This window comes from Mesoplodon mirus (genome assembly GCF_964341445.2).
Source record: "Mesoplodon mirus genome assembly, chromosome: 9".
Lineage (NCBI taxonomy): Eukaryota > Metazoa > Chordata > Mammalia > Artiodactyla > Ziphiidae > Mesoplodon > Mesoplodon mirus.
The window spans coordinates 60,366,605-60,391,912 of NC_138985.1; the positions used below are offsets into that span (position 1 = coordinate 60,366,605).

Genomic DNA, 25,308 nt, shown 5'->3' on the forward strand with positions numbered 1-25,308 from the left:
ATTTATTCTGCTGCAGTCGCAGTATGCAAATAATTGCCTCCAAGCCCTGACTTGGTCAGATAAACCTGCTCTCTGCCTCGTAGAAACAGCCCAAGACCAGTTCTCAAAGGCTTGCCCCTCTTCCCCAGCAGCTGTCCTTCTGTAATGCAACAGTTCTGTGCTGTCCTCCAGAGCAGAGCTGCATTGTCCTAGCTATGAATAAATCATTAACCCTATTTTATTAATAAGGCAAAGCTAACAATACTCCCAACCTGGCCCCGCGCTTCCTCTCCAGCAGCGCCTCAGAAACAAGTGCCACCCGCTCTTCCTGTGCAGAGAAATGCTGTAAGCCTCAAGGACGCAGCTTGCAGGACCTGGGGTGTGAAGCGCCAGCCAGCTGTTGGCAGACGAGCCCTAACTCTGAAGCCTCAGTGGTCTGCAACTGATGAGCGAGTCAGCTTTAAAGAGAGGCAGCTGCCCAGGGAACACTGCTTCCCTGGGACCGCGGGAGCGAGGCTGTGTCACCGGGAGAGAGTCTGGGTGACGAGGCAGAGCAGAAGAACAGCTTGCTTGGGGCTCATTTTTTAAAGAAGGAAATAACTGAGTTTTAAAAAGATTTTGCTTAGGAAATCCTATATGACCTCAAATCTTACCCCCCACCCTGCCCTTGAAAACAGGTGGAAATAAATTATAAGCTTTGTTTTAAGAAACTTTATCAGTGTATGGAGTACTTTTCTATGTCATCAGTTCTATTATACTATTTTCTGACTCATATTTCTTATTGTACTAAGGCCTCTTTTGGGGGGAAATAACAGAAGCCCAAATTAAAAACATTTAAGCCATAAAAAAGGGAGACGTTGTTGACTAGGGGTAATGAAAACTTAAAGAGGTGGACGGACTTTAGGCATGGAGTCTAGGAGTTCAAGGAATGTCATCAGATTGTTCCCTGTCTCTCCACAGCATTTGTCTTCAGGCAGTTTTTCACATGGTGACTCCCATTGGGAGGCTGGTGAGAGTTTTGGACACTTGGCTGCCCTCTGGACTAGCTGAGGAAAGGACGCTACCACATAATGTTTCCATGGGAACTTTGACAAGTAGCTCAGTCTTAGGATCTTCTGGGCATCCCCAACCTGCTCTTCTCTGAGTCTCTCTACTCAGCAAGTAATAACCAACATCTACCCAGGGCTCCATATGAAATCTTGGAGCCATTCTTGATCCCTCTCTTTCCTTCACTCCCTACTTCAATCTACCAGCAAGTCCTATCAGCTTTATCTTCAAAATATATTTGAGTCCAACCACTTGTCACCATTTCCGTCACTACCACCCTTGTCTAAGCCACTAGCACCTCCTTTCGTGGAGCAGTAAGGAAGTCACAGGGGGATGACTTGTCTCCCTAGCAACACTCTTGCTCCCCTAAAATCCCTTTTTCATGCTTAGCTATAGTAATCATTTTCAATTGATCATAAGTGGGACTATCTCTCTATCTGCTTAAAATCTTCTCTATTTATTTTCTCACTGTTCTAAAGGCTAGGATTCTGGAATCAAAGTGTTGGCAAGGGTTGGTTCCTTCTAAAAGGTCTAAGGGAGAATTGTTCCATACCTCTCTTCTAGCTTCCTGAGGATGCCAGCAATCTTGGTGTTCCTTGGCTCATAGCTGCATCACTCCAATATCTGCCTCCATCATCCCATGGACTTCTTCCCATGTGTCTCTATGTCCAAATCTCCCTCTTGTTGTAAGGATACCAGTCATTGGATTAAGGTCCACCCTAAGCCAGTATGATCTCATCTTAACTTGATTACATCTGCAATGACCCTATTTCCAAATATGGTGACATTCAAAGGTATCAAGAGTTAAGACTTGAGTGTGTCTTTTGAGGATACACAATTCAGCTCAGTACAGTATATCCTCTGGTCTCTCCAAAACTCACATCTGTTCCATGGGCAAAATGCATTCACCTCATGTAAACTGATACAACCACTATGGAGAACAGTATGGAGATTCCATAAAAAACTAAAAATAGAACAACCATATGACCCAGCAATCCCACTACTGGGCATATACCCTGAGAAAACCGTAATTCAAAAAGAGTCATGTACCACAATGTTCATTGCAGCACTATTTACAATAGCCAGGACACGGAAGCAACCTACATGTCCATCGACAGATGAATGGATAAAGAAGCTGTGGCACATATATACAATGGAATGTTACTCAGCCTATAAAGGAATGAAATTGAGTTATTTGTAGTGAGGTGGATGGACCTAGAATCTGTCATACAGAGTGAAGTAAGTCAGAAAGGGAAAAACAAATACTGTATGCTGACACATATATATGGAATCTAAAAAAATCATCGTCTGTTGAACCTAGGGGCAGGGCAGGAATAAAGACGCAGACACAGAGAATGGACTTGAGGACACGGGGAGGGGGAAGGGGAAGCTGGGACGAAGTGAGAGAGTAACATTGACATATATACACTACCAAATGTAAAATGCAGCTACATCGCACCGGGAGATCAGCTCGGTGCTATGTGACCACCTAGAGGGGTGAGATAGGGAGGGTGGGAGGGAGACGCAAGAGGGAGGGGATATGGGGACATACATATACATATAGCTGATTCACTTTGTTATACCGCAGAAACTAACAGAACATTGTAAAGCAATTATACTCCAATAAAGATGTTTAAAAAAATGCATTCACCTCCTCCCACATCCTTAAAAGTCTCAACCTATTCCAGCATCAACTCTAAGTCCAAGATCTCATCTAAATATAATTTGACTCCAAAAATCCCAAATCTCATCTCCTAAATCACCTTGAATCAGGTAGGGTGAGACTCTGGGCATGGTCCATACTCAAGCAAAATTTCTCTCCATCTGTGGACCTGTGAAACCTAGAAAGCAAGTTATCTACTTCCACAGTACAATAATATGACAGGCATATGATAAGCATTCCTATTCCAAAAGGTCACAGGTCCCAGACAAGTCTGAAACCCAGCAGGGCCAATACCATTAAGTTTCAAGGGCCAAAATCCTCCATGGATGAATGCCCTGTCTGTTGGGCCAGCTGGCTTTGGGGACCTGAACCCTCAGGGGGTTGTAGGAGGCCCTGGCTCCCTTGGAAGTCAGGCTGAAGGGAGGGCAGCACGTACTGAAAAGAGAAAATGGAAAATATCATAAAACAAACTACTCGTTTTTACATGTTGCTGAGGATGAAACCCGAGGAGGGTCCCTTGGATTGGCTTTAACCACATCCATAGTTGCAAACACTCTGGCAGCCCCAGAGCTGCCCTGGAAGCTAGGAGAAGGGAAAGGAGGAGAAAGTCCTGCAGCCAGTAAAGTTGTTTATGCTTGAGATTAAGGGATAAGCAGGGCTGACTTCATGGGCGTGCAACCTGTACAGTTGCACAAGGCCCAACACTTAGAAGGGACCCACAATTGATTTAATGCTCTTCTGTCAACATCTTGAAGTTCTTAATATTTGAACCAGGGGTCCCACATTTTAATTTTACACTGGGCCCCCAAAATTATGTAGCTGGTTCTGAGTATAATGACTACCTACCACTTACTTAAGACAACTTTGTATATACATAAGACAAAAGCTGGAATCTGTATCAAATTATTGACACAGTTATTTCTGGGAAGAAGGTAATTTTAGGTTTTCTTTTTGCTCATCTATATTTTTAATTTTTTATAATGAATATGCATTACTTACATAGGAAAAATGATTTTTTAAACTTTATAGATTATTGATTGGAAAAATTGCAGAAATAAATTTCTTATGAAGTATCCTTTCCATCTTGGAATTCAACTGGAATGAGTCCTAGAGGCCTTATTTTGCATGTAGAGTTTATTGGGAAGAGTCACCTGTGGGGAGGAAGCTATGCCAGGCAAGAATGCTTCCCGTGGAAGCAGCAGAGAGATGGAGGGTCATAGAAGATGATGTCTATGAGATCCTTAAGCTGTCTCCCTGCAGTCTTCCCCGAAGAAAGGAAAGAGGAACATACCTCCAACACTCATAATCTGTTCTTTCATGAAGACCTAACGTACCTCGAACACTCACAATCTGTTCTTTCATGAAGACCTAACTACTGATTTCTCTGTCCCTGGTTTCAAATGTGCTGCAGAAGAAAACCACACAGTTCTCCAGTGGGCCACACTACACAGTTACGGGTCAACATCAGTTGGGCCCAGTGCTTCTCAGCATACCGTGTCCTTGATTTGGAACCATTTCCCATTTTCCACAGCATATGCCAAACTTAACTCTCCTCATCTCATCTCTGAGTAAACACTCACTTTCCTAACTACCCCAAGAAAACAAAGGGCATTCAGTAAGAATTTCGCAGCCTTGCCCTGCAAGCTTTTCTTTGCGTTAAAGTGTGCCTCTCTCCTCTGACTTCTACCACTTAACTTCTAAGTGATTAAGATCCTGTTTCTCTTTCTGTATAATAACATAATTAGAAACCCAAGATCACTCTCATCCAATTCTTTGTCATGTAATATGTCTTTTAGGATTTAAGAAGATCCCTGTTCAAGCATGAGTATAACTTTCTGTGCTTTGGGGGTAACTGATGCTTATATGCTAGTTAACATGCTTTAATCTGTAAATTAGCTTTTTTCATCACAGCTCACTTTCCTTATTTTTGTCCCTGATGTTACCTTAGGTATTTATGGTAGCCAGCCTCCAAAGATAGCCCCCAATGAGCCACACCTCCCAGAATTCATAGCTTTGTGTAGTCCCTGACTTTTGAATCTAGACTGGCCCTGTGATCCACTTCAATAGAATATGACATCAGTGACACGATGCTAGTCTGGGTCTAAACCTTCAAAAGAACTGGCAGCTTTTGCTTGTCCACTCTAGAGATTTACATTTAAGAAGCTCATTTAAAGAAACCCAAGTTAGTTGCATAGAGAGACCATATTGAGATAGAAAGAAAGATGTCTCAGCCTTCCAGCCAACCCTGCCATGCTTGAGATGAGTACAGTCATCTCGAGTGATCCAGCTCATGCCACCTTCTCTTACCACGTGAAAGACTGAGAGAAGAATCCAGTTAACCCACTGGGGCTATTATAAGAGATAACAAATGGGAATTCCCTGGAGTACCAGTGGTAAAGACTCTGTGCCTCCAATGTAGGGGGCATGGGTTCGATCCCTGGTTGAGGAACAAAGATCCCAAATGCCTCATGACCAGAAAAAAAAAAAAAAAAAAGAGAGAGAGATAATAAAATTATTGTTTTAAGCTCCTAAGTTTGAGATGGTTTGTTAAGCATTAGTAGATAACTAAGGCACTAACTCTCTTCACCAATCTTTTCCTAGTAGCTTCACAACACCAGCTCACCTCCACTGCCTAGTCTCTGCCAGGCAGCCATAGACAGTCAACATACGGAATAAATGAATTCCAAGTGGATGGAATTCCAAAATGTATCTTTGCTTACACAGTATGACGTTCCTTCCCCTCCTTTTAAAACCCAGCCTTGGGCTTCCATTCAAACATTTACCAATTATCTTATAATCTTGGCAGTTGTATTTTGCCTGACATTTCTGTGGACCTCATTTATATTAAAACTACTTCAATATGGATTTAGTATATATATATATATAGTACAGTATAGTGGTCTAAAACACAGAACGTTGTTTGAAATTAATGTGTTTTGATTGCTGTGAATGCCTCGTCTGATACTGAGGTAATTCATAAATGACATGTTGGAACCATTCTTCCAGGGTTTCAGGCTGTTCCATAAGTATATTATTTCTAGCAATGTGTTGCAGGCTTGTGAAAGTAATAGTCTACAATGCATGCCACAGGCAAATGCCAATTTGAAGGATTTAAAGAAAAGTATAACAAATCACCATACTTGTTAGCGTTTTGAGGTACCAAAACCTTTGTGAAATTTCAAAGACCATTCATTTCCTCAGGCCTATATACACCAATGCAGTCACATTATAAATTAGAACTCACAGGCTCTTGCCTGTAGAAATATTTCCAAGGAATGTCTCGTAAGTCTCTAGTGAGGGTCTCACATCCACTGCAGTGAATGCTCCCACTTCTCTGCCATCTTTCCCCACACATCTGATGGTACTGCCATAACCTCCCAGAACAGATGTTTCCCCCTCAGCTAAGGCACCAGAACCCTCCACATGCCAAACCATTTAGTGTTTCATTTTGTTTCACATTCTGTTAGGTAGACACGTAGCTGTGCTCCTTGAGCACAAAGTTTTGCAAAATTTTCCTGAAATAAATATTCCAAATTTCCTCACTGCTCCCTGCTTACCACACAATTCACATATAAACTCCTTGGGCTCAGAGAGGACTCGTCTTCATGGACACTAAGTGACAGACACCATTCTGCTCTCAGGACTGCTCCCTTCCCTATAACCCTGAAGTTTTAGTACCAAGCCACACTTTTCTAGCTTCCTTTTCCCTTCAGAAGAAGCTTTCCCTCTTCTGGTAGAATCTTTTGGCAGGCCTGCTCCACCAGCTCAGAGATGCCCAGCCAGTCTGAGTTGTAATCATGTCTCAACTTATATTCAAATTAGGTCTTCCACCACACACACAAAAAAAGTTAATAATTTCATGAGACCCTGAAGACCTGAAATGTAGGCATCATTCACTGGCACTCCCCTAGTGGGGAATGCAAAGAACATGGAAGTGGGATGTCAGAGGCTATATGTATTCCTAACTCACTCACTCACTCACTCACTGACTCACTAGTTGGATAACTCAGGTAAGATAGTGAACCTCTCTCAGCCTCAGCGCCTAGATAATTCCAACAATATTAGCCCATAATTTTGCCTGATGAGAATGTGTGAGAACACCCAGCCTGGAGAGGGATGTTGACTGTCTCACATCCATCTTAGTGAGGCTCCCTTCTCACTAAGCATAACACATGGCGTGAGAATGCAGGGGGAGCAGGTAGACAGCCTAGGTCTCAGAAGGCAGGCATGGAGCCAGTGAAGCCGCAAAATGCAAGTGCAGGACAGAGAAACTTGGCTTTCTTTTGTAAAACAAGAGGCAGAAAAAAAAAGATGAGAAAGAGATATATCATTGAAACAAATCAAAGATAATTTTTCCTGAACTTCCTAATAGGCTAAGACAGGGCATCTTTTTAGGATTAAGATGGAGAAAACTACTCCCTTGGATGGCATGAACTGAAGGTGTTCTCTCAAGACAAAGAGCAGCCCAGTTTGTCTCCCTAAGGCCAGAAGGCTCTGTATATTATAATAAAAATAGCAGCTAACCTAGGGAGCATTTACTATATGCCAGACACTGAGTTAATCATTTTACACGTATTAGTATATTAATCATAACATCAACCCCAGTATCACACCCTGCTTGAGATAATAAAAAATATTACCAGATATTGTCCAACTCTCCCCATGTTGAGAACCATTGTTTGGTACTAAAAATCCCTACCTAAAAGTCTGACAGTGGCCCCTATCACAACTCTTGACCAGCAGTTCCTGTTCCCAGATTCCTTGAGATTATACGGTTGGTTGTATGTAGGCGTTAAACGAATTCATATTGGTATGATGCTTAGGAAAACTCCTTGCATATAGCAAACACTAATGTAAGTATTAGCTATTATTATTACTGTTTTTGTTATTGTCATCATGACAGGAAAGGTAGCAGAGTAGGGTAGAAGGGAGCCTGTAGTGGACAATTGGAGATTTGGGGGATAATTATCCCCACTCTTGGATAATCAAAACCAGGACTGCAGTGTGGAAGGTCCAGCCATCAGTGACTAAGTCCCATCAGCCAAGGCCAGCAGTAGAAGCTTTGCAAACACAGTCAAAACATGAATCTTGTCCAGGCAGAAAATAAAATCATCAAGAAAAAAATAATTGCTTTCAGTGAGTCTTTATTAAAAAGTCATTCTGAGTAAATGATCACTTTCCCATTCTTGCAAATAATCCTTTTCATTGGAGTCTTGGGTGTCTCCCACTTTGATGCAATCAAGCCATTGGACTTACTGAAGAACATGTCTCATGTCAAATAGGTCACGGCTTGAGGAAGAGAAAGGGTAGGTCTGCAGAGGAGTAAGAAGAGTAGACCAGATTGATGTGTGAGGGACAAAACAGTAAAGAGAATCATCCTATCTTGTTGCCCAATTGCTCATAATGAGTCAACAAGTAGGCAGCCATCTTTAACTGGTGACAGAGTGAAAAGGAAATGGTAAGTCAGGGAGGCTGGAGTGCTAGCACACCTGTATGAAGTAAGCACTGGGACTCATTCCAGACACAACCACAAAGGGCTTTCAAGAGACACAGAGACGCTAAGGCACCCCTGAGATAGCTTGTGAAATGCTAGGTAAAATCCACCCTAAGCCTTCACTGCTAAAACTGAGACTGACAGGCAGGGTTCAATGGTATCAGCTACTTGAAAGCAAGAAATGTTAAAAATTTAGGGAATGTGAGAACACAGGACCTGAGAGAAGATTTTGCCATTTTCATTAAAAGCATCGTGTCAGCTTGGTAATGCTTACAGACTTAGAAAAGCCACGCTGGGTTTCATAGGTCAGGGTTGTGAAGAAATCTATTCATTCGCTGAAACAACCCCCTTTCTATATGTCCACTCAGCTTCTCTGTGTCTCAGTTTCTTCATCTGAAATAGCAGCTGTGTTGTACATGATTTTATCTTTTCACATAGAATATTTAATTCATTCTCATAACACTTTGAGAGGTCGGTGTTATCATCTTTAATTAATAGATAAAATTGGGGCTCTGAGAGGTTGTTAGTCACTTCCCTAAAGTCACATAAACTGTCCTAAGTACACCAAGCTCTCTATTTCAAGTTCTATACTCTTTCTAGAATCCTACTGAAAACCAGAGATCAGCTCTCTGAGGCTTCTTTCAGCTCCAGAATTCCATGATTTTATGGGTTCTGTGTTTTTGAAAGCATGTCTGGTCCTTAATATTTTCCTCCCTTTATCCTGAAAGGGTTTAAATCACTGGAGGCAGATGACCCTCTCAAGCGGCGCTGTTTTTCCCTTTCCCCACCACTTCTTAATCCCTTTCCATTCCAACCAGTTTAGAAGATCTGCAGATGGGCCTGTTCCATTTAATGTTTAGATTGAGAGTCTTACCTCAGAAAAGAACCACAGGGGCTTCCCTGGTGGCGCAGTGGTTGAGAGTCCACCTGCCGATGCGGGGGACACGGGTTCGTGCCCTGGTCTGGGAGGATCCCACGTGCCGCGGAGCGGCTGGGCCCGTGAGCCATGGCCGTTGGGCCTGCGCGTCCGGAGCCTGTGCTCCGCAACGGGAGAGGCCACAACAGTGAGAGGCCCACATACCGCAAAAAAAAAAAAAAAAGAAAAGAACCACAGAGCGTAAGTTAGCTTTGGGAAAGGATAATCCAGACAGCTGCTAACAAAAGTCAGGGGTAACTAGGGACAGTCTAGACCTCGTGGTCTTTTCTGGGTGAATGGGGAGTAGAACAATCTGAATTTCCAAGTTCAATGAGATGATACTCCCTTACACCTGGGAAGAGGCCACCTCAGTGTCTTCCACATCCAGCGAGTCCTTCACATGGAAGGCAGATGAGCTCTGGAAAAAACAAACCATGTCTCTTCTTGACTGAAACATCTTCATAGGGTTTCAGCAACTTCTAGGAAAATCCAAAATCCCAAGCACAGCCTCCAAGCTCCTCCAGAACCTTACCCCTTGTTCTTTATTTTCCAGCCCTGACTCTCTCAACATCCTTATATTCACATTGTGCTGGAATTCCTGCTCTTCTTCTGACAAGTTGTTAGCTACTTGCTGTGGACTCCTCCATCATGTGAAATGCCCCCAGCCAGTAAGATCTCGATCAAAGCCATCTCCTCTATAAGCACCTCGAGTACTTGGCTCCTACTTTTGGTAAGATCAGCTACTTTGGATTATCATTCTGTTTCTCTCCACCATGAGTTGTTTATTTTCTCGTCATGCTGCTGAGCTCACAACAGGTGCTCAGTAAATGTTGGAGTAAATGTGTAAGTGTTAAGTCATTGTTCATGACAAAACATGTCATGAGCGCAGCTGATATTTACACAGACTCCTCTCTTTTGAGTCATCTCAGCTGGTTCGGCTATGAATGTGTCTTGCCTCATCTAGTGTTGTACTGGGGGTAGCTGATTGATGCAATTTTAGAAACTCTAGAAGCTCTCCTCCAGTGAAGACCAAGGCACCTTACTTTTCTTGCACACGGTATGATACAGAGCACAGAATGGACACTAGAAGGTGAGTAAGAAATACATTTTACAACAGTGTATGAATTATATGTGTATTGTTACAAAGACTCTGGGCCATATTTCCTCTCGATCGATGATTTCTATGATGTCAAGGAGATACGAGGAATCCCACGAATTCTTCTACTTCCACATGCAGCTCAAGGAAAAATCATGTAGCTTTGGTGTCATGCTAACCTGAGATTGAATCCTTCTCCACGAAGTATTGATATTAGTACAACCTCAGTCAACTTAGTCAATGGGGCTGAATGATGCAACCTACCTTATAAGGCTGTGGCAGTGAATGATTTGATATAGAGAAAGTAATTAGCACAGTGCCTGATGCATATTAGCTGCTTAGCTCATTGTAGGATTTTTGTTTAAACCCTACCCTCCCTTCTTCATAAGAAAACAAGACAGAATGAGAGACAAGGAAAATTATCCCTCTAAGATGCAGTTCAAAAAAGATCGTTTAGATAGGGAGAGGAGACAAAATTGTCTGCGGGTTCTATTTTAGAACAGGACACGGGTTCTCAATTCAGGAAAAATGTATTTTTTTAAAGTCATGTAGCTTATCTTGAGGCACATCTTTTTGGGTTTGTAAACATTAAAAATTTTTACCTTTACATTAAAAGCCAAGTTCAAACTATTTTCAGAGTACAGTGTTGGTTCCTTGAGTTATGGAGGGCTCTATGCTTAGCCTATGGCTCCATAAATATTAATGAAAGGTCTAGATACCAGATGCTAACGGCAGTGGTGCTGGGCTAGTTCTCATGCCTTATGCTTGCACCCAGAGGGGTTGGCTATGACTTCATGTTTAAAGAACTGAGCTTCATGATACAATGTATCAGGAGATGTGATGTATGTCTTCCTGCTACTGAACAATGAACTCTATACAAACTCACAGCCATACACATATACACATATTTAAATCAGTAAAAGCCAAACTGGCTGGATTTATACAACTGTTTATTTTGTGTCTGAGTTTCAGTTTTTCACTGGAACTACATTTTTTTGTCCTTAATCTGATTATTTTGCTAATGCCCAAAAAGCCTATGGTAGCTTTTTCTGTGAAAAGCAGCTACTTTCCCTAATTTCCCCCATCTTACTCCAAGGTTTCTCATACTTTTCAGTCACCATAACTCCTTTTCCACTCCTCCCCCCATCCACACACGACACTCTCAGTTCACCTGTCTTCTGTTTTTTCATCTGACTGTGGAAGTGTTTCTTTAACAGTGATCTAAGAACCTTTGTATCTGCATGTGTCTTCCTGGGATATGCCTTCATATACACATAGACCTGAATAGATGTGCTGCCGGCTGCTGGTCAAGGGGTTGGGTACCATTTTCACACTGAATGGGGATGAGCCGTCCTGTGCCTTCGTCTTGCATTCACGATAAATACACTGGCCATAGGAATCATCTAGCTGTTTGGTAATTGAAATTCCAAAGCAAATCCAACACATATGCCTGCCCACACACTACCCCAAATTCATCATGCCCACACAACATCATTAGCTTGAAATCACAAAATTATAACTGAAAATCACAAAGGAACTTAAAGAAATAGCTTCACAATTTTACTTTTTAGCAGCAAGTAATAACTAAAACCCAGGAACCGTAAAAAGGACAACTGATTTGACAAAATAATCATCTGACTATAGCCTGACTTTTCCTTCTAAAAGAGTCTTACATTGTCATTAGATATTTTTTCTGTATCACGAAAAGGCAGGAAATAAATATATAAACATCCTTTAAGGAAATCCACTGTGGATGCATCCATGACTTAAAAATATGACTTTCTAGAAGACAATATGAGAGCATATATCCAAATTTCAAATGTTCGTAATCTTCAAATCGGCAATTCTAGAAATTTATCTTAAAGATGTTATAAAAGTATACAAAGATGTATCCACAAGTACTTTTTAATAATGCAAAAAGAAACCGTATGATTAATACAAAGAAACCGTTTGAGAGAATGCTGTAGAATATAGTTATGGGCATGGGAATTTGAACATGATATGTTTCTAAATGAAAAAAGGAGGTTTTTGAAAGAACATATGTATGTTTGTGCTTGTGTGTATTTGTGTGTACACACGCATAGAAAAAATATCTAGAAAGGTATTTTTCAAAGTATTAAAGGAGTTATTATTGGTGGTAAGGTAAAGGTTATTTTTACTTACTTCTCTATACCTCTTTGCATTGTACATGCAAATTGTACATGCAAATTGTACTTTGCATTGTACATTCTCTGCTTTGCAAGAGAATAAAAGTAAAACTATTTAAATTTGGGGAAGGGAGAGGAAATACATAACATTAGGGGACATACCAATATTAATGCCAAATTGACATGGTTAAAGTCCACTATCAAAATGTATACCACAGGGCTTCCCTGGTGGCACAGTGGTTGAGAGTCCGCCTGCCGATGCAGGGGACACGGGTTCGTGCCCCGGTCCGGGAGGATCCCGCATGCCACGGAGCGACTGGGCCCGTGAACCATGGCCTCTGAGCCTGTGCGTCCGGAGCCTGTGCTCCGCAATGGGAGAGGCCACAGCAGTGAGAGGCCCGCGTACCACAAAAAAAAAAAAAAAAATGTATACCACAGAATCTCAGAAGCCAAGTACAGTTATTGAAAATCCCCTCTGTGCTCACCCAAGCCCAGTTATGTGGTGAAGACTAGGGGAAACCTTGACTGTAGAAAAGACTTAGAGCTTTCCCATGGTGTCACACCACACACAGCCTTGTCTCCTTAGTGAATTAATATTTGCCACCTCCCCCTGCCTTCCCCAATGCTCATGGACAGGTTGCTGGCGATTGATGGTCTCTCTATTGCCAGAAAGATAAGCTGAGCTGTCAGGGGAGTGGAGGTGACATTGAAGAGGGGTGTGTTCTGCGAGGCAGATGACATCCAGAAAAGCATGCCTATGGATGACATGCCTACCAAATCCAGAAGTGCACTTGCTCATTAGGACACAACCAGGCGAAACGTTCAATACAGGTTATATAGCATCCATCGCAAAAAGTGAAACAGGTGCAGAAAAAAAATCCAGCCTTTATTTTCTTCTCCTTTCTTTTTCCTCTCTCTTTCTCTCCGCCTCCCTCCCTCTCTTCCTCCCTTCCTCTCCTTATCTCTCTCAAGTTTCAAACATGTCTTATAACCTGTCATATGGGCCAAGCCATCCCTGGAGAGAGATGTTAAACCATTCTGAGTGGCAGCCTGTCATATTTAAATTTAAAAATTATAAGATAAATAAGTACTAGGGATGTAATGTACAATATGATAAATATAACTAACACTGCCATATGTTATATATGAAAATTGTTAAGAAAGTAAATCCTAAGAGTTCTCGTCACAAGGAAAAAGAATATTTTTTCTATTTCTTTAATTTCATATCTATATGAGATGATAGATGTTCACTAACTTATTGTGGTAAACATTTCATGATGTATGTAGGTCAAATCATTATGTTGTACACGTTAAACTTATACAGTGCAGTATGTCAATTATATCTCAATAAAACTGAAAGATAGATGATAGATAGATAGATAGATAGATAGAGATAGAGAGGTGTGAAAACAAACAAAAAAAGTTTCCCTTTCCCCCTTGCATCCTGATCCTGGAGATGGAGTAAGTCTGTTTTGCACACTCTTGACCACGGGCTTGACCAGCATCCAGTCTGTTCCTCACAACACTTCTGCAAGCATCTCCAATCTGATGTGCTGCCTTATTTCCAACCTGTCTTGAGCTCAGACACTCCACCAGGGCATATGATGGGCTAGTTACAGCTGTACCCCAAGCAGAGACAGAACATGTAGATTTTGTTTAAAAGAACACATGGCAATCCATTCAAGAGGAAATGTTGTCATCCTGGTCAGGTCTGGATCAAATCTGTGTTGGAGAACATGAAAGGAGAGACCTGACTACAACACATCACCATGCTAATGTACCCTAGTCAGGTACACCGCTATTTCTTGTCATTTCCTTTTTTCTCATATGAATGTTGCCATCATTTCACACATATTTTGCAGTGATAAAGGTAGTTCCGTTACTAACCGTCTGGTAGGGGTTGGGGAGCAAGCATTTCATGACTGGGTTTCGACAACTTTGAATATACTTGCTCAGACCTCTCTCCATCCTAACTCTATCCTCTTTACATGACTTTTCTTCTTTAAATATAAATATGATGTCTTTCTCTGTGACACACAAACACACAAGTTCTGCACAAATAGCCAGGGGATTGGAGACTCTGCTGCCCCATCCACAGTTGAATTTTAAAAATGGAATTAGGAAACTCAAACCATGATTCTCTCAAAGCAATTTGGAGATGAGCCATCACCAGACTGGTGGGATGTAGGTGAAGCAACAACTCACTCTAAATGGTAGAAACCAGAAGTCGGGGAAAGAACCTGCAGCCCTGAGGCTCTGGATTTTCCATCACTCACTGATCCTGAGAAGTCCAGCCCACTCACTTTCTGACCTGGAACATTATGGCCAGTTCAAGGAGAGACCAAGGCTTGTAGTGCCTTTAAGTTTGTTGTGGCTGTTGTTTATGTGTTTTAAACGATATAGTTCCTAATGAGGTTATTTAGTGAAATGTTCATCTCCCTCTATGTTATTGCCATGTCACTCAGTGGTGAAAGGGAAACAATCAAATATGCAGTAACTAAATATGCTGTTGGATTTTACAGACTTTCTCCCCTCCTTTCAGAAGGATTCTGTTACTTTCACCTCTCAGGTATGTTACAGTGTGTTTGAGAAAGAAAAAAGGGGTAAGAACAAATAGCATTTACAACCAGCCAGTCAAGCAATAGTAATTGGCAACATCTTTCACAGATATTCACCTGCAGTGCTAAGCCATATAGAAATGAGTGAGATTAGTTCCATTTCAGTTACAATAACAACAGGAACCAGGTCCACATGTTTTTATCTTAGTGGAGACGGGACAGATGGCAAAGAAAGTCTAAATTCAATAATCAGACAGGAATAAAGCCCTCCTCCCCAAAATCAAAATGAGATAATTGCCAGGGGCAGCTTGTCTTGGGTTCTGAGAGTTAGGAAGCAAATATATTTGCAGAAAGAGCCATAGGGAAGCAAAACGAAAATAAATTGCTCCAGTTTAAGGCGTTCTTTGACTCTTTGGGCACTGGCTGTTTTTTACACAATCCTCAGAAGAATGCATGGTTCAGAAACAAAACAAAACAAAATAGAACATGTAAGGGACCATATCTGCATGGCCCTGAGTGAAAAAATTCAGGCTTCCCAAACTTGTGTCTATGGTGTAATAAAGGTTTTAAAATCTATCTTGCTATATTTCTAGTTCTTTTTCTCTACAACTGGGTCAAAACACAAAGAACACAAGTTGTAATAGAATTTTCTAAATTAATACTACACTGGAAAATAGAAATCAATGTTGGGAACTAAAAAAAAAAAAAAAAAAGAATGCCTATTTAGCTTCTATGCCACCCTGAAAACAAGCAACCCTGAAGAGATCTGTTCACTTGGATCTTATCTGAGAATTTGGAATCTACCTTTCCTTACCTCTGCCAAGTTAGTCCCACCCCTTCCTTCTACTCCCACTCATGGGCCCTTTATGATTTCCTCCCTCCTTTACATCTAAATGCAGAAGTGAAGTGTGAAAAGCTGTTTAAGTACTTAACTTACTGAGAAAGGAAACTAGCTGGCCATTTTTCATATTCCATGATATTAAAATAATTCATCTGAGTTTGCACTAATGACAGTAAATCTCTCGTGCTGACAAGCTGTGGTCAATTATCCTTTCTACAGCCTTTTAAAGCCGAAGCACTAGGAAGTGTGTCAGTGTTGGAAACTCATGGCTTGCTCATTCAAACGAAGCAGCCAACCAGCCTGAGCAGCTCTCTCGACAGTGTACCACCAGGGTTCTTGCCCCCAAACAGCTCTCCTAGGGGCTTGCAAGTGCTGGGGCACTTCCGCTGGAATTTACATGTATGGGGGAAACGGTTTAAATAAAGTGGTGTGTTATTTATCCCCATAATGATGAGTTTAACAGCCACAATTAGGAAGGAAATTCTACAATCCTGAACTCCAGTTACTTATTACTGCCACTGAAAGTCAATTAAAGTATCTAAGTAATTACAGGGATTGTGATCATCTGTCATCTGGTGAATCATATTAGAGGGAAGAGGCTCTTGGTTTGCTTTGAAAGTGTGTGATCTAGTCTCCATCATGTTTTCGGACAAGGGAGTGTGTGAGGGGGCTTGCCCCCCACATCTGTGGATCTGTTCACCTGGGAGAGCAACAGAAGTGTTCACTGGATTCCCATCCAACCTCAGCAGCCGAGTGAAGAAGCAAGAGTCATACAGGAGGTGGGTGGGAGGTGCCCACTTTGCCAGATAAGCCACCCAAGGACATTGCTCTTCAACTCAGGAGCCTCTAGTGGCACCTTGTTCCTTCTGGAGCTCCTACTATACCAGGTCCTTGTTCCTTTGCCCACTGCAAGGCCACCAGCTCCCTGACTACCTCCCAGTGCCTTCTTTAGTCATCCTGGTGAGCGCGCTGTCTCATAAATGTTATCATCATGATTTAAACGACTTCTGTACTTTTTCTCAGACTGTTACTTAAGATGCACTCCTTCCCTCTCTTCTGTCTATCAAAACCATCTTCACCCTTCAAGGCCCAGCCAGAGTCCTGACCTCTCCCTGATGCAGATCCAATACCCGACCTCTTCTTCTATGAGTTGCCTGTGGAATTCCAAATTTATTGCTCAGTGGTTCTCAGATTGTGAACACTAGCAGGGGCTACATCTGAAGTTTCTGCTTCTTGCCCAGCATCTGGGATACATTTACACCCCCAATGTGGTAACTTCCTGATCCTTGATTTCTGTGATTGCTGTAGTTTCGTCTCATGTTTGGTGAAATGTCTTGATCAGACCTAGCTGGTATTCCTTCATTTCTTCACACCTTCCTTCCTTCAGCAGCATGTTTTGAACGGCTTACTTAGAGCAGGACACCAGAACCATGGCTTCTGAGTTTGAATCCAGTGCTTCCTCTCCAACCATAAAGTCCTGATGGGAAACCGTTTGCTCACACCACCGTGCACAAATCAAGGAGTCTTTCAGTGCTCATCATTCCTTTGCCGGCCAACTCTTGCAGGGAAATCATCATAAAAGCACATGGAAATATAGAAAGAATGAGCTCCATCTCCCCTGTGGTTCCACACTGCTCTCCTCAGAGAATTCTCAGTCCGAGCCAGGAGACAAAGAGAAGAAAATATTTTTAAATGATCTTCCACATGACTTCAGGGCTTACACAGGGTTCAAGTGTGGTGCAAGGGATGGGCAAAACTCAGGTCAGCCAGCTATGCTAGGGTCAGCCAGACATTGGGGTCAACTGGCCATGCTTGGGTTGAATCAAGAACACCTTGCTGTTCTTCATATCCCAAGACAGATATTGGAATTTTAACTTTCCTTTTTGCAACCTCTTTATGTTTTGAAAATTCATTTCATCTTGGAGTGAGACTTCCCAGAAGATCTCTTTTCTCATTTTCCCCTTTCAAGGCATGTCCTTTGGTAGCTCCTGTTCTGCACCTGTGGTGTTTAGACCTCACATTTCCACTAGCATTTGCCCCCAACATGTTGTTTGTGTAAAAAAAAATATTCTGCATGAGTCCAAGGAAACTGACCAGGAAGAAACATGAAATTCAACAGATGGGAAAATCTACAAAATGTTTTCTTTAAAGCTTCTCACTATTTTCTGCAGGAAATATTGCTCATAACAAAGCAGTGAAAATAGAATTGAAAATGAAGGCAAGACTGACAAGTTCAACAACATCGGACCATATCAAAGGACTGCTGAAAACCCTTCAATGGCTCGAGCTCTCTGATAGTAGCTGGTGTATTACAGTGAAACTATTGTACCTGCATCTAACACCCACACCACCAACATGTAGAGCCTAAGTTCAGTACAGGCCAGGATTGTGCTGTGTGTCTCCCTGGTGGCTAGCACGATGCCTGGCACACAGTATGCCCTCAGTAAATATTTGTACAGTGAATATTTGTTCACAATTTGGTTATATAAATACCATGTGTTAGGTGTGGAGGTTTTTAAATACTGAGATACACGGTTCTCATCTTTAAGAAGTTCAAACCCTGGCACTGTGATTCTCAAGCTTGAGTGAGCATCAGAATTGCTCAGGAAGCTCTAAAAGTACAGATTTCCAGGCCTTACCCACAGAGATTCTAATTCAGTAAGACTGGGTAGGGGCCCAGAATTCTATACTTTTAATAAGCCTCCAGACACCTCTGATGATCAGCCAGATTGGGAACTCTTGGACTAGTGGGTGGTAATAAAAGCCTTGTTTTACATCTCTTTTTCCAAATATGAAGTATTTTCTTACCCCTCATCTCACTTGATTCTTACTCTCTGAGTCGGGTAGAAACCCTGCAGTTTATGAGTGAGGACATGAAGTGCAGAGAGGTCACATGGTTGGCGAAGTCAGAATCTGGATTTGAACCTAGGATTTCCATCCACAAGCTCAGCACTGTTTCCTTCTCACTCACTCCCTCTTGAGAGTGATGACCCAGGTTAGCTCTGTTGGGTAAAGAGCAACAAACCATATGGGTCATCATTAAATGGACAGCCAGTATATTCAGGTCTCTCTCCTAGGTTCTATGGGGAAGACAGAGTGAGAGGAAAATATTGCCTTCTTCACCTGCCCCACCCCCCATCCTCCACCCTTCACCTTGGAGAATCACATAGGGAAAAGAATTGATTATGGAGACAGGCTCTCTCAGTGATGCCTAGTAATGAAGATTATTTCCTTATAGGTATGTTTTACCTAGAAAATAAATCAACTGAGAAAGTCAATCCTACTGGGTGGAATAAGCTTGGTTCACACTCCTCAAGGTCCCTTGACAGGGACCACATGATGAACTAGGCAGCAAACCAAATGCAATCCTTTACCTGAATGTGGCTAATGAACCCAGTCCTCTTGCTTCCCTCTGGATTGTTACCTAGCCCACCTTGCTTCACTCTTCTATCTGTGGTGTGGTTTAGATAAGTCATTAAAGGATTTATTTCACTATTATCATATAATCCAACATGACAGTGCATTTAACAGCAGATAGATGAAAATTCCAGGCCTTTCTGGATTAGTAACATAGCAAGTTTCATTTTGAAATGACAATCTGTGAGAGAGCAGTGTCAGCAAAAGGTCCCTCCATTTTCCATGCAGGTATAGGGCCTGAAGCTTTTCCCTGCCACATCCCTGACAAGAAAAGGCCAGGGGTTCAATAGTGTGGATGCTGAGCTATGCCATCATTCAAGGACGTGGACCCTTCAGGCTGTGTCTGAGAGTGAAACAAGCCTTGTGCTGACCACAGAAAACAAGGGAATGGGTTTGGGGAGACAAGTCACTAGAAAAATAAGCAGAAACAAATGATCTCCTTTAAATTCTGCTTGGAAGTGTTTCTGGGTGGAGGAGCTTCTCATGAAGGTCTTTTGGTTTTTCCACTCAAAGAGACAACTTTCTTTCATGTGCTGGCACCAAGTGTTACCTGAGGAAGTTTGGGAAGGGAGATAGAAAAGGAAAAGGCTGACAATTTGCCAAGCCATTTATCAGAGCATAGGTACTCAAGCAAAATAACCAATGGCCCTTATTTCCTTATACTCACAATTGGAAATAAACAACTCTGAAAGGGCAGTTTTGAAGAAGGCGGCATTCTGTGATGGTTCTTCCTTTAGCATCTCCTGGGTTGGGATTTTCCAGCCTCAGCATACTAAAATCAGATCTCACTGGGTTGATTGAATTATACACACAAATATACAAATTCAGAACACCTTTTAAGTAATCAGTTTGAGAAACTACATGCTTGATGGGAACCCTTCTCCTTTTAAATTGAGCTTTACAGCCAATGGTATGTTTATTTTAACCACAAGATATGTGTCTACTGACTATTATTGCATAGCGCAGAGCAAGGTGCCACTAGTGCACGATCTCATTCTAGCAGTGACGCAAAGCTGGCTGGGGAACACAGCCTGAAGGGGGCTAGGATAACTGAGGAAGAAGAACGGATAAGTGACCTGGAAGATAAGAGAGTGGTAATAACTACCACAGAGAAGAACAAAGAAAAAAGAATGAAAAGAACTGAGGACAGCCTCAGAGACCTCTAGGATAATATCACACACACCAACATTTGAATTATAGGGGTCCCAGAAGAAGAAGAGAAAAAGGGACTGAGAAAATATTTGAAGAGATTATAGTTGAAAACTTCCCTAATATGGGAAAGGAAATAGTCAATCAAGTCCAGGAAGTGCAGAGAGTCGCATACAGGATAAATCCAAGGAGAAACACCCCCAAGACACATATTAATCAAACTATTAAAATTTTTAATAGTTTAATAAAAAGTTTAATATCAGTTAAATATCAAAAATTAAATGCAAAGAAAAAATATTAAAAGCAGCAAGGGAAAAGCAACAAATAACATACAAGGGAATCCCCATAAGGTTAACAGCTGATCTTTCAGCAGAAACTATACAAGTCAGAAGGGAGTGGCAGGACATATTTTAAACGATGAAAAGGAAAAACCTACAACCAAGATTACTCTTCCCAGCAGGGATCTCATTCAGATTTGACAGACAAATTAAAATCCTTATAGACAAGCAAAAGCTAAGAGAATTCGGCACAACCGAACCAGCTTTACAACAAATGCTACAGTAACTTCTCTAGGAAGGAAGCACAAGAGAAGGAAAAGAGCTACAATAACAAACCTAAAACAATTAAGAAAATGGTAATAGGAGCATACATATCGGTAATTACCTTAAATGTAAATGGATTAAATGCTCCAACCAAAAGACATAGAGTGGCTGAATGGATCCAAAAACAAGAACCATATATATGCTGTCTACAAGAGACCTACTTCAGACCTAGGGACACATACAGACTGAAAGTGAGGGGATGGAAAAAGATATTCCATGCCAATGGAAATCAAAAGAAAGCTGGAGTAGCAATTCTTGTATGAGACAAAATAGACTTTAAAACAAAGACTATTACAAGAGACAAAGAAGTACACTGCATAATGATCAAGGGATCAATCCAAGAAGAAGGTATAACAATTGTAAATATTTATGCACCCAACATAGGCGCACCTCAATACATAAAGCAAATGCTAACAGCCATAAAATGGGAAATCAACAGTAACACAATCATAGTAGGGGACTGTAACACCTCGCTTTCACCAATGGACAGATCATCCAAAATGAAAATAAATAAGGAAACACAAGCTTTAAATGATACATTAGACAAGGTGGACTTAATTGATATTTATAGAACATTCCGTCCAGAAACAACAGAATACACTTTCTTCTCAAGTGCTCAAGGAGCATTCTCCAGGATAGATCACATCTTTTTTTTTTTTTTTTTTTTTTTTTTGCAGTACATGGGCCTCTCACTGTTGTGGCCTCTCCCGTTGCGGAGCACAGGCTCCGGACGCCCAGGCCCAGCGGCCATGCCTCACGGGCCCAGCCGCTCCACGGCATGTGGGATCCTCCCAGACCGGGGCACGAACCAGTGTCCCCTGCATCGGCAGGCAGACTCTCAACCACTGCGCCACCAGGGAAGCCCAGGATAGATCACATCTTGAGTCACAAATCAAGCCTTGGTAAATTTAAGAAAATTGAAATCCTATCAAGTATCTTTTCCGACCACAACGCTATGAGACTAGATATTAATTACCAGAAAAATCTGTAAAAAACAAACACATGGAGGCTCAACAATACACTACTTAATAACCAGGAGATCACTGAAGAAATCAAAGAAGAAATCCAAAAATACCTAGAGACAAATGACAATGAAAACACGATGACCCAAAACCTATGGGATGCAGCAAAAGCAGTTCTAAGAGGGAAGTTTATAGCAATACAATCCTAACTCAAGAAACAACTCAAATAAAAAACCTAACCTTACACCTAAAGCAATTAGAGAAAAGAAGAGCAAAAAAAACCCAAAGTTAGGAGAAGGAAAGAAATCATAAAGATAAGATCAGAAATAAATGAAAACAAAATGAAGGAAATGATAGCAAAGATCAGTAAAACTAAAAGCTGGTTCTTTGAGAAGATGAACAAAATTGGTAAACCATTAGCCAGACTCATCAAGAAAAAATGGGAGAAGACTCAAATTAATAGAACTAGAAATGAAAAAGGAGAAGTAACAACTGACACTGCAGAAATACAAAGGATCATGAGAGATTAATACAAGCAACTATATCCCAATAAAATGGACAACCTGGAAGAAATGGACAAATTCTTAGAAAAGCACAACCACCCGAGACTGAACCAGGAAGCAGTAGAAAATATAAACAGACCAATCACAAGCACTGAAATTTAAAGTGTGATTAAAAATCTTCCAACAAACAAAAGCCCAGGACAGATGGCTTCACCGGTGAATTCTATCAACATTTAGAGAAGAGGTAACACCTATCTGTCTCGAACTTTTCCAAAATATAGCAGAGAGAGGAACACTCCCAAACTCATTCTATGAGGTCACCATCACCCTAATACCAAAAACAGACAAAGATGCCAAAAAAAAAGAGAAAACTACAGGCCAATATCACTGACGAACTTAGATGCAAAAATCCTCAACAAAATACTAGCAAACAGAATTCAACAGCACATTAGAAGGATCAAACAGCATGATCAAGTGGGGTTTATCCCAGGAATGCAAGGATTCTTCAATATACACAAATCAATCAATGTGATAAACCATATTAACAAATTGAAGGAGAAAACTCATATGATCATCTCAATAGATGCAGAGAAAACTTTTGACAAAATTCAACACCCATTTCTGATACTACTCCAGAAAGTAGGCATAGAGGGAACTTACCTCAACATAGTAAAGGCCATATATGACAAACCCACAGCTAACATCATTTTCAATGGTGAAAAACTGAAACCATTTCCACTACGATCAGGAACAAGACAAGGTTGCCCACTCTCACCACTATTACTCAACATAGTTTTGGAAGTTTTAGCCACAGCTATCAGAGAAGAAAAAGAAATAAAAGGAATCCAAATCAGAAAAGAAGAAGTAAAACTGTCACTGTTTGCAGATGACATAATACTATACACAGAGAATCCTAAAGATGCTACCAGAAAACTACTACAGCTAATCAATGAATTTGGTAAAGTGGCAGGATACAAAATTAATGCACAAAAATCTCTTGCATTCCTATACACTAATGATGAAAAATCTGAAAGAGAAATTAAGGAAACACTCCCATTTAACACTGCAACAAAAAGAATAAAATACCTAGGAATAAACCTACCTAAGGAGACAAAAGACTTGTATGCAGAAAACTATAAAACACTGATGGAAGAAATTAAAGATGATACAACAGATGGAGGGATATACCATGTTCTTAGATTGGAAGAATCAACATTGTGAAAATGACTATACTACCCAAAGCAATCTACAGATTCAATGCAATCCCTATCAAACTACCAATGACATTTTTCACAGAACTAGAACAAAAAAATTCACAATTTCTATGGAAACACAAAAGACCCCGAATAGCCAAAGCAATCTTGAGAAAGAAAAATGGAGCTGGAGGATTCAGGCTCCCTGATTTCAGAGTACACTACAAGCCTACAGTAATTAAGACATTATGGTACTGGCACAAATACAAAAGTATAGATCAATGGAACAGGATAGAAAGCCCAGAGATAAACCCACACACATATGGTCACCTTATCTTTGATAAAGGAGGTAAGAATATACAATAGAGAAAATACAGCCTCTTCAATAAGTGGTGCTGGGAAAACTGGACAGCTACATGTAAAAGAATGAAATTAGAACACTTCCTAACACCATACACAAAAATAAACTCAAAATGGATTAGAGACCTAAATGTAAGGCCAGACACTATCAAACTCTTAGAGGTAAACATAGGCAGAACACTCTATGACATAAATCACAGCAAGATTCTTCTTGACCCACCTTTGAGAGAAACAGAAATAAAAATAAAAATAAACAAATGGGACCTAATGAAACTTAAAAGCTTCTGCACAGCACAGGAAACCATAAACAAGTTGAAAAGACAACCCTCAGAATCGGAGAAAATATTTGCAAATGAAGCAACTGACAAAGGATTAATCTCCAAAATTTACAAGCAGCTCATGCAGCTCAATATCAAAAAACAAACAACCCAATCCAAAAATGGGCAGAAGACCTAAATAGATATTTCTTCAAAGAAAATATACAGATTGCCACCAAACACATGAAAGGATGCTCAACATCACTAATCATTAGAGAAATGCAAATCAAAACTACAATAAGATATCATCTCACACCAGTCAGAATGGCCATCATCAAAACATCTACAAACAATAAATGCTGGAGAGGGTGTGGAGAAAAGAGAACCCTCTTGCACTGCTGGTGGGAATGTAAATTGATACAGCCACTATGGAGAACAGTATGGAGGTTCCTTAAAAAACTACAAATAGAACTACCATACGACCCAGCAATCCCACTACTGGGCATATACCCTGAGAAAACCATAATTCAAAAAGAGTCATGCACCACAATGTTCATTGCAGCTGTATTTAGGATAGCCAGGACATGGAAGCAACCTAAGTGTCCACTGACAGATGAATGGATAAAGAAGATATGACACATATATACAATGGAATATTACTCAGCCATAAAAGGAAATGAAATTAAGTTATTTGTAGTGAGGCAGATGGACCTAGAGCCTGTCATACAGAGGGAGGTAAGGCAGAAAGAGAAAAACAAATACCGTATGCTAACACTTATATATGGAATCTAAAAAAAAAAATGGTCATGAAGAACCTAGGCGCAAGACGGGAATAAAGATGCAGACCTACTAGTGAATGGACTTGAGGACACAGGGAGGGGAAATGCTAAGCTAGGACAAAGTGAGAGAGTGGTAGTGTATATATGGAGATATATACACTACCAAGTGTAAAATAGATAGCTAGTGGGAAGCAGCCACATGGCACAGGGAGATGAGCTCAGTGCTTGTTGTCCACCTAGAGGGGTGGGATAAGGAGGGTGGGAGGGAGACTCAAGAGGGAGGAGATATGGGGATATATGTATATGTATTGCTGATTCACTTTGTTATACAGCAGAAACTAACAC

At 41.0% G+C, this 25,308-nt stretch overlaps 1 protein-coding gene across 1 annotated transcript in view; it reads left to right on the plus strand.

Annotated features, from left to right (window-relative positions):
* MTERF1 (mitochondrial transcription termination factor 1) overlaps window positions 1-25,308 on the plus strand; it is a 462,335-nt gene that overhangs the window by 417,667 nt on the left and 19,360 nt on the right. Inside the window, exon 10 of the transcript XR_014294933.1 lies at window positions 9,653-9,829. The gene's annotated coding sequence lies outside the window, so the exon portion shown is untranslated. The remainder of the gene's footprint in view (window positions 1-9,652; window positions 9,830-25,308) is intronic.